Source organism: Nannobrachium achirus, assembly GCF_963921795.1.
Source record: "Nannobrachium achirus genome assembly, chromosome: 17".
NCBI lineage: Eukaryota > Metazoa > Chordata > Actinopteri > Myctophiformes > Myctophidae > Nannobrachium > Nannobrachium achirus.
In genome coordinates this window covers 19,278,534-19,295,573 of record NC_137824.1, presented here as the reverse complement: position 1 = coordinate 19,295,573, position 17,040 = coordinate 19,278,534, and positions in this window count along the sequence as shown.

The following is a 17,040-nucleotide window of genomic DNA, read 5'->3' as shown; positions in this document are numbered from 1 at the left end:
AAAATTAATTCACTAATAAATTAATATCAATTAAACTATAGAACCTTTCTCTTAGAAAAGTAATAGCCCACGATTCCCGAGTAAGCCGGTCGATTTGACATATGGCGCGAGTGTGTGGTGGCAAAACTGTGGGACTAGTGGCGTGCCGAAGTTTAGGAAGTTCAGGCTACATACACACACACAGACACACAGACACACCCACACGGCCACGTATAGGGAGCCTGTGCTTCACACAGCTCCAAAAATATGTGACAGATAGCATCCACTTGAATGGAGATTTTTTTTTATCTGTTTATCTGGCCCAGTGGGAATGGGCCTTAAAGGTGGACACTATGTCACCACAGTACTCATTGATAAGTAAATGTATAGCAGATCATTAATACGCATCTGCTGCAGCCTGCTTTTTATGCTAATGCATGGTTTGTTAATTGGTTGGGTTGTTCATTGATTTCCAATAATAAATAAGTGTGTGTGGGTCCTACTAAAGTCCTACAAGCATGACCTAAGAATTCCCTGAGCAGGCATGAACACAATGTAGCTGCAATACATTTGGGTATACACGGTACATGTCACAGTCGCAGTACCAGCTTGTAAATCTGCTATTTACAAAGCACAACACCCGCGTGCAACCAAGCATAAAATGTATTTTTATGCTTAGTCCCTCCCTAACATTTTAGTCCAGTTTTTATTTTGTTGACAAAAATTGTCAATATCTTTTCGTCATAGTAACTCAACGTAATGAACACTGCTGTAGTCTACAGTACATATGTCATGCTACGGTGCAGCACATTCTACTTCTCCTTGCTCTTCTAATTCAGAACCGTTGTTGTGCAACAACAGTGCTGTACATCGATCGCAGGGCAGCAAAGTGCCGTCAGCTCCCATGCAGGCTGTGCATCACTCTGTCCGTATACAGTAAGTACATTACATTATACAGTACTTGGTATTCAACGCATGGCTTGTTTCCCATCACCAGACTGGCCAGTGTGAAAGCAAAGCTGTACATGCCAGCAGTGCTGCTCACTATGAATCACCCATGCACCCGGCAGAGGTTGCGATTTAACATTTGGCATTGTGGCCTACAAGCTCACAAGAGAGATGAAGCAGGGACCACCCCTCTACATAATGTATAGATTGTGTTGCACAATAAACCTTTTCATAGTTTTCAGTTTCACAGATAGTTTTATAGACTTTTTTCCGGAGAGACCTTGTCTTGTCTTGTCTTGTCTTGTCTTGTCTGTCAAACAAACAACACAACAAACTAAAACCAGTGCAGTCAGAGTTCAGTCCTAGATAAGAGCGATATGTGATGCATAATATTGGCTACCAGACCATCCTTAATGTCTTTGGAGTAAAAGAGAGAGACCTGGGGGACCGCAGTCAAAGACATATGTAGGATTTAAGTGGTTTTAATGACAGCTATGGGGAATACTAAGGCTAAGACCTGGAAAAAGTGAGAAACAGTTATGACTTATTTAGGGCATTGACCTTGTATTGACATACTGTAAGTTTAGTTTAGACTAGAGTTTTTTTTGCTTTTTTTTGTGTTTGTTTTTTTAGTTGTTTAGCTGATTCAGGAACAGTGGGATAAATTAAGGGGTTTGTGTCTATGAAGTAGTATATTCAGGGTAAGGGTTTTTGAGGGAGCGCTTAGTCAGCAGAAAGCCTGTTACAGTATACACACTGTACACATAAAAACACACACACACACACACACACACACACACACACACACACACACACACACACACACACACACACACACACACACACACACACACACACACACACACACACACACACACACACACAGTACAGAAATCACTACACACAGAGTAAGAAAGAATACATAATGGCTCCCCTTGCACGCTTGTCAAACGACACACAATTCGTTGTTATTTGTTGCACGTGCGCGGTGCTTGCAGTGCTGCGCCAAGAGAGTTAATAAATGAATGAATACGATGTTTGGATACCGCTGACTTATTCATGCCGGGCTTTCAGGGACTGAAATGTACCCAGAGCTGGCTTTTCACGAGCCACTGACCAGCCTCCACTGTCGCATGATGTGCAAGAAGTCAAAAAGCTTCCATGAAAAACAGAGTCCGTGGCAGGGCCTGTGCGATGTGACTATACGTCACAAATCTAGAGAAGATTTGTGTAAAAAAAAAAAGAAGAAAAATCTAAATGATATTAAAAAAAAAAAATTAAGATTTTGCAGATGTACAAGCTCGCAGCGTGCCACAAAGCGATTCTGCCAATGATATATGCTTTGAGAGACACATCCGAGTTTTTGTGTCAAAAACGTCACGTTGATCCCCTTCCTCGATACTAGGGGTATGCAACCTTATGGCACAGGGGAGGGTGATCACTGGCAGAAGTGTGAGAGAGGATTTTTATTTTAAAATCAAATATTGTTTTAAACGTGGTCAATTAAATTAATTCACCTAATTTGCAGCAAATTACACCCTGCACATAATTCTACATTCATTAAAATTCTGAACTTTGACTGGGGAGGGAGTCGGGGATAGTCTAATGCTTGTATAACCAAAGTTCTGACAACCAAATATGTCATCATTTTGATGGAGTGTCATTATGTCATTATGTCATTCATCTTGACATTGCACACTGACTATCTAGAAGAAAAAAAAACGTTGCGGACCCCTGCTCTATACACCAACACTAGGACATAACTTAATGTGTAGTCAGAACAGAAGAATATACAGAAGATACAATGTAAAATTCACGGTTTCAATGGGTTAAGCGAGGATTAGGCGATTAGGCCACTATGTAATAATTGTGACTGGCCTATACAGTAGTATACACCATACTGTATGTACCATTATGATTTGGCAGAGACAGAGATGAAATCATGTGATCATATAATGCATTATGGAACTTCAATGATTTATCAAAGATACAGTGATGGCCAATCCTGGACACCTGCATGAGTCAAAAGCATTCTCATGTTGTCCTCTCAGGCACTACTGTACAGTACAGTGGCACCTCTGCTAATGTGAGCCACTGTAGCCAACGTACAGTAACCACTTGAACCACAGCATCCGCATTGCTGAGGTGGAACTACAGCCAGTAGCAAGTTGAGTAGGTCCACGTTGTGACGTGTTGTGAGCTTGTATATCATTACTCATATGTTTAAGGTTTTAAGGACGGAAGAAATGAAATATGTACGTAGGCAAAAAGTGATTTTAAGTAATTTTTATCTGCTTTTATTTAACTCTCCTCTCCTAACACTTCTGATTCATTCTGCCTTATTGCCTATGTTCTCAGAATGCTTGTTACATTAAAAATAATTTCAGTCAAAAAGTCAACTTAAAATCACTTTCTACATGTAACAGGCATTCTGACATAGGCAATAAGGCACAATGAAGCAGCACTGTTAGGAGAATAGCGTTAGGCTGAAATGTTGCTGCTCCCAGTTCTTGGAATGCAAGTCCTGTGTCCCCCCCAAGATATTTGGTGTGGATGTAAAAGGAACTGTCCAGTACAAAGCCAACTCAGGGAGGTTTACAAGGTTAATGTTCTTCTGTAAGGTTTTACACTCTTTAACACGGAGCAAGCAGTCAGCCTGGCTGTTTTTGAAAACATGAAGTCAATTAACTTTGCGCAGGAAGCTCTCAGAAGGCTCTGGCTCCCCTTCCCTGGATATTTCTTGTAACACACCATATTTGTTGTCTCCGCCAGGCCGAACGGCCGAAGGCTATGTTTTCGCCCCTGTCCATCCGTGTGTCTGTCTGGGTGTCTGTGAGCAGCTAATCTCCGGCGCCATTGGACCGATCGGCATGATGTTTTGCACACAAACGCCCTGGAGGCCAGAGCAGAACCTTTTTCATTTTGGCCTGTTATAGCACCACTAGGAGGCCATTTTTGCTACTATCTTTTACTACTACTCACATCTTTCAGATCCCATTCCATTTGTCTTATAATCTACCGTCCAAAGTTTGCGGGCCCTGGGTAGGCAACCCGGCTGTGCAGAGACCTGTGCTCCGAAGAGCACACCGTCCTTTTTTTATTTTCTTTTTCTTTTTGTTCTTATGATTTCTTAAAACTAAATATGGCACCTTGCTACCAATCCGTATGTTAATTTACAGTTGGGTCAACCAGTCTCACCCGCACTCTCTCTCTCCCCCAAGAAGGAAGCTTTCCTGAGAGCTGAGTGAGTGAGATTACACGGTGTGTAAGCAGGCTTACACTGTAAGCAAGGCTAATCGATATTTAAAGGATAATGGAATCCCTCGCTGCTACCCATCTGTGTGGGTGAGTAGGCGTTAAGACCCCCCAGGGAAGACAGTGGCCAATGAAATAGCAGGATACCAAAAGGTCAATGTGATCTCAAGGAGTGTTTGTGTGGTGTAAGGGTCGACAAGACTGCAGTGCTGCGAGTGTTGACCCATCTCTGGTGGGTGCCCAGTCAGCCAGAGGTCCTGTCCAGTCCTGATCAGTCCTGACCCCCCCGAGAAGACATTAGAGAGCCATAAACGGTTAAAGATCTCACACAGTGGGAACTGTTGGTATTGTAATGCTTCGGTTTCTTCTGGGTGTTGCTGACAGCCTTACAAAATAGTAGATCTACAAGCTCACAACGCCTCGCAATGGGCACAAAATACAAAAAAAGTATTTGAAATACAAATTAAAAATACTATGTGAAATACTACAGTACCAGGATACTGTCACCAGGTTAGTATCTTAATGACAGTATCCTGGTCAGTATTATTAGACCAAGTACTGACTTTGAATTTATTTTGTTTTTGTATTTTGTATTTTGTGCCCATCTCAGGTGTTGTGAGCTTGCCTTGTAGATCAGCAATTTCTTGCAAAGAGGTTTGGTGTGGGAGGGGGGGGGCAGTCCAAGTACAGAGTGAAAGGTCAAGTTTACTAGGTATTGACGTTTTAGGTGGTTAAATGTCACAATTTAACCACCATAGCGTGAATCCACAATAGCGTGAATCCAACCTACACTGCAGTGATGATAGTTCTGTCAAACAAGTCTATGAAGCTACAGTATACAGTATATGTAATAAATGAAAAGGTTTAATCTGCAACACAATTTATAACCTCCCCCGACACATCAAGATCAGATCTGCGACCGTGGAGTCCATTCTCTCTACGGCTGTGAATGTTGGACATTAAAGGACCACCTCACCTCTGGGACAACCAGATCTTATTTTATTGTTGTTTGGGACACGATCAACACATTCCTGAGTAATTTTTTGTGTTCAATCTGTGTTTTTAGATATTTTAGTATTTCAGCATGCTACAATTGGTCATATGATGCATTATATGACCAGTTGTAGCATACTGAAATACTTGATTGTGGTGATCGTGTCCCAAACAACAATAAAATAAAATCTGGTTGTCCCAGAGGTGAAGTGGTCCTTTAACCAGAACGTTATATGTGGTACTGAACACCAAACAGGACGAGCACATTACCAACAAGCGTCTGCGTGGGGCATTACGTGTATCAGAGAAGATAGCAGTGAGGAGGATGAGACTAACCGGCCGCTGCCACACCGAGAACTCCTGGCCAAAAAGCTTGTACTGTAGGAACCAACACACGGGCATCGATCACAAGGATGTCCCATACCTACTCTACGTGAACGTACTAAAGAAACACACTGGTGCAGAAAGCACAAAGGAGCTGGCCAGCTGTATGGAGAACCGAGATGGATGTCGATGGAGGCCTTGTCTGAGGAGGACGTAGAGAGTGGTGGTCTCTGCTTCATCTCTCTCGCTCTCTCTAAGCTAGTGGCTCCTTGCCCTTGGGACCCCTGCAGAAGAGTTAAGACTGTGCCTCGTCCAACGACATGAATATGACATGTCCACGGATAGATATACGAGTTCGATGTGAGTGAGTAATTTATCCGTTTTGCCTGGAGCACCCTGCTGATCATTCCCACCAGGTTCCATAAGAAATTAGGCCATCTGTTTCGAATTATTTTGAGAGACAGACAAATAGAATGGGAGGGAAATGTATAACCTTCTGTTCAACTCTGTTGGTCCTTCTGTTCAACTCTGTTGGTGGAGATAAATATGCAAAAGGCAGGTCTGCTCACTTTAGCTCCCTTAGCCAATTAAATCCTGTATACTTTCTTGACCGGGGTTCCCCGATGGCAGCTAGAAAGATTTAGTGGGCGTTTAGTTTTTAGTTTTTTAGTTTTCATTTTTTTCTGCAAATTAAATGCTTAACAATAGCTTTCTTCATGACCAATGTGTTCACAAAGGTGTCTGCTAACACCTCTCAATTATTACAACACAAATCCTCTGATAGTTCTGTCAAATCCTGTATACTTTCTAGTGAGCCAATCAAAGTTGCGATAAACTGGAGCTTATAATGCATTATGACTAGCACTTATACATTATAAATGTTGTTATATAAGCTGTGTTATCATTCCTTATAAGCATAAATGCAACAGGGAAATGGGCAGACTAACAAGTGCAAGGTGTTTTTGTTCAGACATTTAGTAGATAAGACCTGCGTTTATCTGAGCCCGTGTGAAACAGCAACAAAATCCAATTTAGATTAGTGTGAATCTGTGACTGACATGTGTGTAACAAAGCATGGCAAAGACTAGATTAGTTTCTAGCTGAATCTATGACGAAATCTAAATGAGTAACAAGACAGCATCCAAGAACATGTAAGAACTAAAATTGGATTATTCAACTCTCAAAGTTCTACAGAATATGTGTATTGTATATTCTATTGTATTGGGGTGTTACAGTTAAAATAATTGATCAGTTAATAAAATAATTGATTGATAATCGATCACTATTTTGGGCAGGGTTGAAGTGTCCTTGAGCAAGACGCTGAACACCTAATTTCTCCCGATGAGCAGGTCGGTGACTTGCATGGTTTCCTCTGCCAATCGGTGTATGAATGTGTGTGCATGTGAATGGATGAATAAAGTATAATGCACAATCAATAAAGAACCTTGGATAAAGGCACTATATAAATGCACCATTTACCATTTATTTGCCATTTTGTGGATCTAACTTGTGTAGTTTAGAGGGTGCTTTTAACACGCACACATGCGCACGCATGCGCATGTGCACACACACACACACACACACACACAGACACACACACACACACACACACACACACACACACACACACACACACACACACACACACACACACACACACACACACACACACACACACACACACACACACACACACACACACACACACACACACACACACACACACACACACACGCATGTCAGTGAACTGTCAGTGTCAGTTAAGGAATATAGCCAGAGTAAAAAGCTTCTTGTCACCTGCAGATTTAGAAACCATAATTCACGCTTTTATCCTTTTCCTGTCGTTTAGTCATCCCCATCTTAGCTGCTCTCCACTGGTTACCCGCGCCAGAATTGATTTACAATTTTTAAAAGCTTTTAAAGCTGTAAATGTAGAGGCTTCCAAGTATGCTAGAACCCTATAAGCATGTGAGCTAGCAGCCTCAGATCCACAGATAAGAGCCTTCTGGAGACTCCCACAGCACAGCTAGTCTCAAAGGGTGGCCGGGCTTTCGCAGTCTGGGCCCCCCAAGCTGTGGAACGCCCTACCTGTTGACCCAAGACGTGCAAATTCAGTGTCATCTTGTAAATCCCTTTAAAAAACCCACCTCTGTGTTCAAACCTTTACCTAAATTCTTCCTGACAGTTTTATTGATTATATCCGCATGTGTCTACTGTGCTATTTTTATTCACTGATATTTTGTTGTAGATTTTTCTTAAATGCATATCATGTTGCTATTTTACCCTGCTCTGTAAAGCACTTTGTGACCATGTCTGGAAATGTGTTATATAAATAAATTCATTATCATCGGCAGGGACGTGCTGGCCATTGGGAAAAGCGGGACAACTCCCGAACGGCCGGTTCATTCCCGGCCGGTCCAGGCCGGCCATTTGGAAAAAAATAAAAATAAAATGTCGGCCTTCGTTCCATTCTCGTATCTCCAAGTTTCTAATTTGTAGATTTTTTCGCAAAGCAAAGCCCTGCTTCATCATACAAGGCCGTCGCACAAAAGTAGTGAAAACAGCAGATCTACAAGCACACAACGCCTCGCACCGTGCTTGTAGATCGGCTGTTTTCACTAGTTTAAATAATTTTTAAAATGATAAATACAAAACAAACAGTTTTGGACATACAAGGTTTAATTGGCCCACTGGCTTGTCACTTGTCATGATCTGAAATGGCAAATCTTTGAGTAGCAGCAGCGCTATAGAGAGAGATCTCTCTCTATAGCACGCAATGAGGGCCTCTCCAACTCTTTTTCCCGGGCTGAATCAGGGGCCCAGCATGTCCCTGATCATCGGTGAACCTTTTGGTCCTCATGAGATACAGCTCCATCACAAAGAGACAAAACCAGGGGAGCCCTTTCCTGACTGAACTAAACAAACACATCAGCATTAACATTTTGGACACGCACAGCACAGCCCTCTGTCTGCCCCTGAATCACCACACTGAGAAAGAAAGAAAGAAAGAAAGAAAGAAAAGTTTGTTTTGTGTACTCCTCACGGACTGTGTTTACCCGTGTTTAAACTTTTAACACCGTATGTTTATTCACTTGAGATATTCGCTATAAATCATGAATGCATCGCCCCAAAACCGACCCCAAATTGGAATATCGAGGGGTTTGCCAGAGCAATCGAGAGCCTCAAAAACAAACAAGGTTCTGCCAAGACTCGACAATGTATCCGCCAAGTTGTTGAATCAATAAGGTCAGGAGGTCGTTGTTGAGAGCCTCGCCCCTGCCTGTTGAACCTGATCCGACGCACCCAAGGTGTTTCTACCGACCCCTGTTCATTTTGACAGCTAATTTTGATTTCGTTTTAGTCATTGTCTTTTGAATACATTTCCATTTAGTCTTTGTCATATTTTAGTCATCTGAAATGTTTTAGTTTCTGTCTAGTTTTAGTCGACTAAATATCATAAGATTTTATCGCCTAAATCTACTGTTGATTTTGTCGACAAAAAAAGATCTAAATCCTAAAACAACTGAAAAACGGACGTTGCTAAATCTGTGGTTCTCAAACTTCTTCATTTCAAGCACCCCCATCTCAAAATATTTTGTTCCAGGGGACCCCTAGAAGCAAGGGCCAAGGAAGTTCATTGTAAGATGACTCCATATAGGAAGTACAAGTTCATACGAATGGCCGTTTCTTTTATTAACCCACACCCATGCTGTCCCAACCAATAGAATTCTGGTTTCATTACCATTTCAGGACAGGAAGTAGAAATGGCGGAATACATAGGCTTGTCAAATAGGCTTCATTTACGCTCTGTAGAAACCAATGTGACATGATGTCACCGTTCCCTAAATCCAACTTTTCTATAATCTATGCACAGAAGCAAACAAATCAGTTAAAAATGTTCAAGATAAGCGAGAGATAAGCAACCGTCAGGTCGCATTACACAAACTTTAGAAGGCAATGGTAGCCAATCAGGAGGGAATATGGGAAATGGGACATCCATATTGATGACATGTCTTTAGAGATGTATTACTGTTTACGCTTTGCGTGATCTTAGGGCAAAATCTGTAGGTAGTGTCCAAAAATGTGTTTTGCAAGAATCGGCCCTATGGTGGTGCTAGAAGAGGGCCATGTGAGAAATGACGGGTGAGACGTTGTGGTTTGGCAGCCAAGGAGTGTGTGTGCAAAGTTTCGCATGGATAGGTGCAACGGTGGCGGAGATATGAGTAGGGCAAAAGTGTGACATGTGACGACGTGTAACTGACAGACAGACTGACTGTCAGTGGAGCTTTTCATAGTAACTTGCGACCTGGCGGTCGCAAGTTCGCAACAAGTTTTGCACGAATTGTCACGATTTAAACAAAAAATGCATTATACAATCTCGTAGCGCGTCACTTTGTGCCATGCTAAGAGCTTGTAGATCTGCTGGTTTTTAATAGTCAATGTATACTGAAGAAAAGCATACCCGAGGGAAGTAGGGGTGCTGGAGGTGCGGCCGCACCCCCTCCCCCACGTCCCACCGGGGGGGAGGGGGTTGGGGGAAAAATATTGCCGATCGGCAAGTAGAGGCTCTGACATCAGTGGCGTGAAGTAGGAGCTATTGTTGGCTACTTCTATTTCCAGTACAATTTCAAAATAAACATGTGTTGAATGATCGATTGTATCCACAAGTTTCCGCGGGAGTTTACTGGAGACTATCAGGACCAAACTTCCGGGTTTAACAGCAGACATACAAGCTCACGTCGCGTCGCAGATGCAACCCGTTGTGAGCTTGTAAATCGGCGGCGGAACCTCGGTGCAGACGTTTGCGCAATGCACTATGGGGCGTAGGAAACTCGTGGATAGACAAAAAAAAAAAAGAAAGACTCTTGTTTTGAAATGTGCTTCTGGGCACTGTTTAGAGAGGAAATGGCTTTCAAAGGACTTCCCTTTTAACTTGTCTGAGCGTCTGTCTCTCCGTGCGTAACATCCGTCATGGACTCGGTGAATTATAGCCTAACAATACTGGCATAAAGGAATATAAACAGAACACCAAGACAACACAACCTAGGCTATAAAGGCATTAAACATCGCCCTCTGCTAGCCCTGGCGTCCTCACTGGTGAGTCGTAACCATATATAGACTTGTAATGATGAATGCTATGTTATGCTGCTGTGCTGCCTGGCTAATGTTTGGGCTAGCTAGTGGCTAATGGCTATGGTGTACCAGAACCAGCTGTTTCCTAACACTGGGATCGGGACCGATGTGGCGGACACGTTGTATGGGTCACAACGCAGTGCGAAGCAACTCGTTGTGAGCTTGTAGATCTGCTATTTTCACTACTTGTTTGGTACAGGGTAGTAATGTCTCTTGGTTCACGGGCTAAAAAGTTTGGGAACCATCATGCTTGCTGTTGCAGACAGTGGTGTAAAGTAACTAAGTAGATTAACTGAAAAGCTCTGGGAACTGAATGATTTTATGAAACTGGCACTTGTTGTCTGACTGTCTGTTGGTACCAAGAAATCCAGACTATATCTTGCTGGATGGTGCATGTGGAGATGTAAGGAAAGCCGTTCCCGATTGTGTTACATTTAGCTAAAAAATAGACTGCGGAAACCCGAATAAAACATGATAAAAACCGATAAAAACCGCCAAATTTTCACACACGCGCGTGCATGAGGGGCGCGTGACAGCACCCCCTACTGTAAATTAGTTCCCGCGGTGCTGAAGAAAAGGCTGTCTTCCGGTAGGGAAGAGAGGTACTGTAGAGCGAGCATGAGCAGGGGTTCACACACCAACGGTTGTCCCATCTCCCCCGGGGAAAAAAAAAAAACAATATTTGGGCAGGTGGAGTTTGCTTTCTGGTTGCCTGAACAGCCAAGTTGTTCTTTTTTTTCCTTTTCTTTTTTTGCAGGGTTATTGTTGTTTGAGTTAAAAGTGTGTTTTTTGAGATAAAGGAAGGGAAATAGGCCTATTATTTGCAAATAATATACGCCATGCCCGTCGGTAGCTACACTGTTTACAGTCTGCTGGATTCTACCAAAGTTGAACATCACTTTAAAGCAGGGGTCTTCAAGGACCCCTTAGCTGAGAGAGAGATGAAGCAGGGATCGTCCACTACATATCGTCACTGTCGGGCAGAAAACTTGTATCTCCAAGTTTCAAATTTGTACTTTTTTCACCAAACAAAGCCCTGCTTCATCATACAAGGCTGTTGCACAAATATTAGTCCATGGGCCAGACGAGATGTCGGTATCAAAAAGGTGGCAAAGGTTATCATGCATTTTATAAAAGCTCTATATCAGTAGATTATATTTTGGTATGATAACCCTTTCTTAGACCCAGCTAAATTGGTGTTATCAGCCGCTAGAGTTGTTGTCCCATTAACTTTACATTACAGGAAAAAAAGCTAAAAATGAATCTGCTTTAATTAATAATAAATGCATAAGAGGGGTCCAACTAGGGGGTTTTCATGATGCTGAATCCATTGCAAGCATCTGTTTTGCACAAAAAACATTCATTGGGCTAAAAACGGTCCCACAAGACTATGGTTTAGTGATGAGTCATCACTTTTCACACTGTTGTGGGGGGCGTTTTAGCCCCACGGATGTTTTTCGTGCAAAACAGATGCTTGCAATGGATTCAGCATCATGAAAACCCCCTAGTTGGACCCCTCTTATGCTAATTAAAGCAGATTCATTTTTAGCTTTTTTTTTCCTGTAATGTAAAGTTAATGGGACAACAACTCTAGCGGCTGATAACACCAATTTAGCTGGGTCTAAGAAAGGGTTATCATACCAAAATATAATCTACTGATATAGAGCTTTTATAAAATGCATGATAACCTTTGCCACCTTTTTGATACCGACATCTCGTCTGGCCCATGGACTATATAGTGAAAACAGCCGATCTACAAGCACACAACGCCTCGCACCGCGAGGTGTTGTGTGCTTGTAGATCTGCTATTTTCCCTAGTTTAGTTCATTTTTAAAATGATAAATACAAAACAAACGTCTTGGACATACAAGGTTTCCACCCGACAACGACGATATTGTATAAAATTGTGTTGCACATTCAACTTTTTCATAGATACTGTAGTGTAGCTTCATAGACTTGTTTGACAGCCCTAATGTGTAGCGTGTTGGATTCATGTTAACTCATCCATTGTCAGAGCAAATACATAAAAAGGTTTTTCCTTACCTTTTTAAGTAGTCAATGAATATGTATCTCCAGAATCGTTGCTAAAAACAAAGGTTTTCTATGTGCTTCTCTGTGCTGCCACACTGCCTTGTGCTGCAAGGCGTAGTGAGCATGTAGATCTGCTACTTTTTGGGCTAAAGTTCTCTTCAAGACAGCAGGGATGCTATGGTTCAGGTGGTTATTGTAGAACAATTGGCAGCCCCTCTGTGGTAACTTTGAGGACCTCCTAAAGGGGTCCTGGTCCTGGACCCTCTGTTGAAGACCCCTGCTTTAAAGAGTAAAGTATACACTAGCAGTATGTGAGTAGAGTTATAATGCCAGTAAGACTCCCTAACTGGGAGATAAGCAACCGTCTGGTCGCATACAAAAACTTTAGAAGGCAATCGTAGCCAATCAGGAGGGAATATGGGAAATGGGACAGATCCATGTTGATGACATGACTTTAGAGATACTGTGTACCGCTTTTTTTAGGCCGAAATCTGTAGGAGCAAAATGTCCAAAAATCTGTTCTTTAAAAATCGGCCTGATGGTGGCGCTAGAAGAGGGCCATGTGAGAAATGAGGGGTGGAGGTTGTGAGTTGCCATCCAAGAAGTGTGTGTGTGCAAAGTTTGGCATGGATAATATTAGGGGCAACGGTGCCGGAGATAAGAGTAGGGCAAAAGTGTGACGTGACGTGTGACGGACATACTGACTGACTGACAGACGGTGGAGCTTTTCATAGTAACTTGCGACCTAACGGTCGCAATCATGCACTTACTTTGGGCAAGGACAACATGACCTGTTCTCACCCCTGATGGCCAAGTGCTTTGAGGGCCCTGGTGTCAGGTCCTGATGAGCTACTCAATTCCCAAAGTTGCCATGTGCTTACGTGATGTACGACTAATGTGAGCGGAGCGCCGTGGGCCACGCAAGGGGAAAAAACAACAAAGACAGCAAGTGTTGTGGCCTGCGGCAAAGAGAAGCCAGTGACCCTGCAGTCGGCACATTCACATCAACACCCGTAAGCTCATTGTGAACGCTGAGCAAATGGCTCGGAAAGCTTCTAAGCGCAGTGGTTTTTAAACTTTTTCACGTCCGGCATTTGCACCACCACGAACCACCATCTGATAAGATTTAGCCTCTCAGACCCCAAACTTTGTCCACAATAAACCAAATAACAATTCTTATATGTTCTCTGATTGTGTAGATTTCATGTAAATTAAGTAATGCAGATGTCTAAAAACAATCTAACTCTTGAGAGCTTAAAATTAAACCAAATGGACCTGTTGTTTACCAACTCTCTATCATTTAGCTGGGGACCACCTGGAAACCCCTAAAGGACCACTGGTGGTCCCTGGACCACTGGTTGAGAACCACTAGAGTGTAATACAGAGCATGAGCAGTGGTGGAAAGTAACTAGATACATCTACTCAAGTAGTACAATTAAGGTACTTTTACTTTAACAAAGAGTATTTCTTTGTATGCTTATACTTCCCTACATCCCAGAGCTATTAGGCAAATATTGTACTTTTTACTCCACTGCACTTTGCAGATTTGGATTATCGTTAAAAAAAACAAAAAAAAACATACAAGGTTCGACCTAAAACGCATATTTTACTTACTGTAGGCTATTCAAAAAATAGCCGATCTACGAGCTACAAGCACCTTTTGAGTTTGGAGATCTGCTAAGTAATTTAACTTTGATGCTTTAAGTCTATTTACATGCCATCACTTTTATACTTTAATTACAGTAATAATAAAAAACTCCACCTCTGAACACAGCAGCAGGGTCTGCTATTAGCTTACAGTGACCGTAGAGCAAATGGCCGGGGAAGCTTCTATAATAGAGATTAATACAGAGTTGTAAGACGTACTTTTGGACGGCGGGGGAAGCAGGGATAATGAACAGGACGGGATGAGAGCCTCTGGTGCTCTATTAGGGGCAGAGAGCATCATGGGAGTCCTGTAGCAAAGGAGCAAAGAGCAGAGAGGAACGGATAATGAGCTGCTTTAGACCTGGACATCAACAAGAGCCTGCAGGGAATTACACTTTGTAATTTGTGTGTGTGTCACGAGCGTGTGCATGCGGAGACACGGGCACAGGCGTACACACACATACACTATGACAACTCTGGTGCTGGCTTAAACCATGAAGACCGTCTGCAGTGGAGAGGGGAGGGGAGGAAGAAGAGATGAGAGGAAGGAGAAAAGAGCACATAGGAGGAGAGGAGAGAAGAGGATGAAGAGAAGGGCATACCGTTGTTTCCTGTTGAGATTGGCACATTTCACCCAGTTTTTTTTTTCATCTCACTCACGTCACTTTGTCTGCTGACCTCACTAAGCAACGAAATAAACAGAAAATAAACAAAAATAAAAATAAAACAATTCACAGGAGGCAAGCAGTGGTCACCCCATGATGTGTACTGCAATGTAGTTTCAAATGCACTACATTGCAGGCGCTTTTTGAGAGTGAAAAAAATAAGAACACACGTGTGACATGTGTGATCTGGAAATGTTTCAAACTCAGTAGGGAACAACGGTACATAGGAAGAGAAGAGAAGAGAAGAGAAGAGAAGAGAAGAGAAGAGAAGAGAAGAGAAGAGAAGAGAAGAGAAGAGAAGAGAAGAGAAGAGAAAATAGGCCTTTTATGTTGCCTTGTAGGCAATAGGAATACAAGGCAACATAAAAGGAAGACAAATGCGAGATGAGCACATAAACGAGTAAATGAAGAAGGATGTTTGACAGCTCTGACAGTTGTACTGATAGTGATACCATGCAGAACCACTCTGAGTGGAATCAAGGACGCACGCACGCACGCGCGCACGCACTCACACTCACACACACACACACGCACACACACACACACACACACACACACACACACACACACACACACACACACTATAGTCTATTGCAAATTACATTCTTTCATATTGCCAAGACGCCGGACGGACACGCTCTCAAACAATCCATTTAGGCTCTTTTGTCAGCGGCAAAGCTCACACTTCACTCAGTGCGAATCATTTGCCTCAAATGATCCTGTCCACTGAAGACTGACATCACCGTTATTTATGTATTGTTATTGGCAAAACTGTGTTCATGTCAGTGCAATGCCGTGGTGGAAAAAGTACTCAAATGTTTCACTTAAATAAAAGTACCAATACCACAATTTAAAAATACTAAGTAAGTAACTAGTGTACAAACTAGTGACTAAAGTTTTCATATAGCCTACCATTGTGGATGTATTGAAGTGGAAGTAAAAATTTTGAAAATTGGTAGTAGCCTACTCCAAGAAAGTGTATGTGTAAGTGTATGACCTCAAAATCGTACTTACAGTAAGTACAGAACTTGAGTAAGTGTACTGTACTAAAGCGAGCCAAACAAGTACAAATCTATTTAACACTTGAACTCCAGCAACCATATTCTGGTGGGGAACATCAGCCAAAAATACCACTGTGAGCTTGTAGATCGGCTACTGTTGAGAGATAAGAGATTGGGTGTAGACGGGGAAAGTGGTCAAAGTACAGTTGTAACTCAGGTCCAGTTCTCCAAGACTGCAGGGGTTTAAGAGGATAAAGAGCTATTTTAATCTGAATCCTCCCGTTCTATTGTGAGGTTCCGCTCCCCGGGCCTGTCACAATTATTACATAATCGCCTTATCGCAATTATTTTTGCATAATCTTCATAACCGTCTCCATGTTGAAAAATGGTCATACATTTTCCAGAAATAGCAGACCAACAAGCTCTGCTATCTGTTATTTTTAAGTATAAAATTATTAAATATGTCATTGTATATTTACGTTATTCGTCATATCTGCCATGTTTAATTTTTTATTATGAAGCCTAAAAGATGTACTCTTACATAGGGAATTAATTGGACGCTGCTTTACCCCCCGCCTCTGCACCCAGGTAAAGCATAAAACATGTGCTTTAAATGTGTGGCCCCGGCCTCAGAGTTACAGACCCATAAGGGTCCATGTTAGCCTAGTTCCAGACCCTGAATTGCTAGCCACACCCCTTTCAAATTTTGTTTTGGCGATTCAGGGGTCTACAAGTGCTCTCATTGAAGATGCTTTCCTCGTTCGAAAATCCGTACGGCGAATCAGCGTCGTGAATCAACGTCTTCCCCAGAACTCATGTGCGTTTCCAAGTAAACAAGTGCAGCCGCTGGACCGTACCGCACATCGCGTCGCCCGTCACAGTAATATGCGATCGTATCGATCTCGCTATGAAACACCAGTAGCAAGCATGTTATGTTGTGTTTGATTCCTAGTCCGTGGTGCTCCTATTCTGCCTGTTTCTTTGGTTAGCAAGTAGCACTAGCAAGCAACATGCTAGCCACTAGCCAGCCACATAACAACACTACGTCATCTGCTTTGCTACTG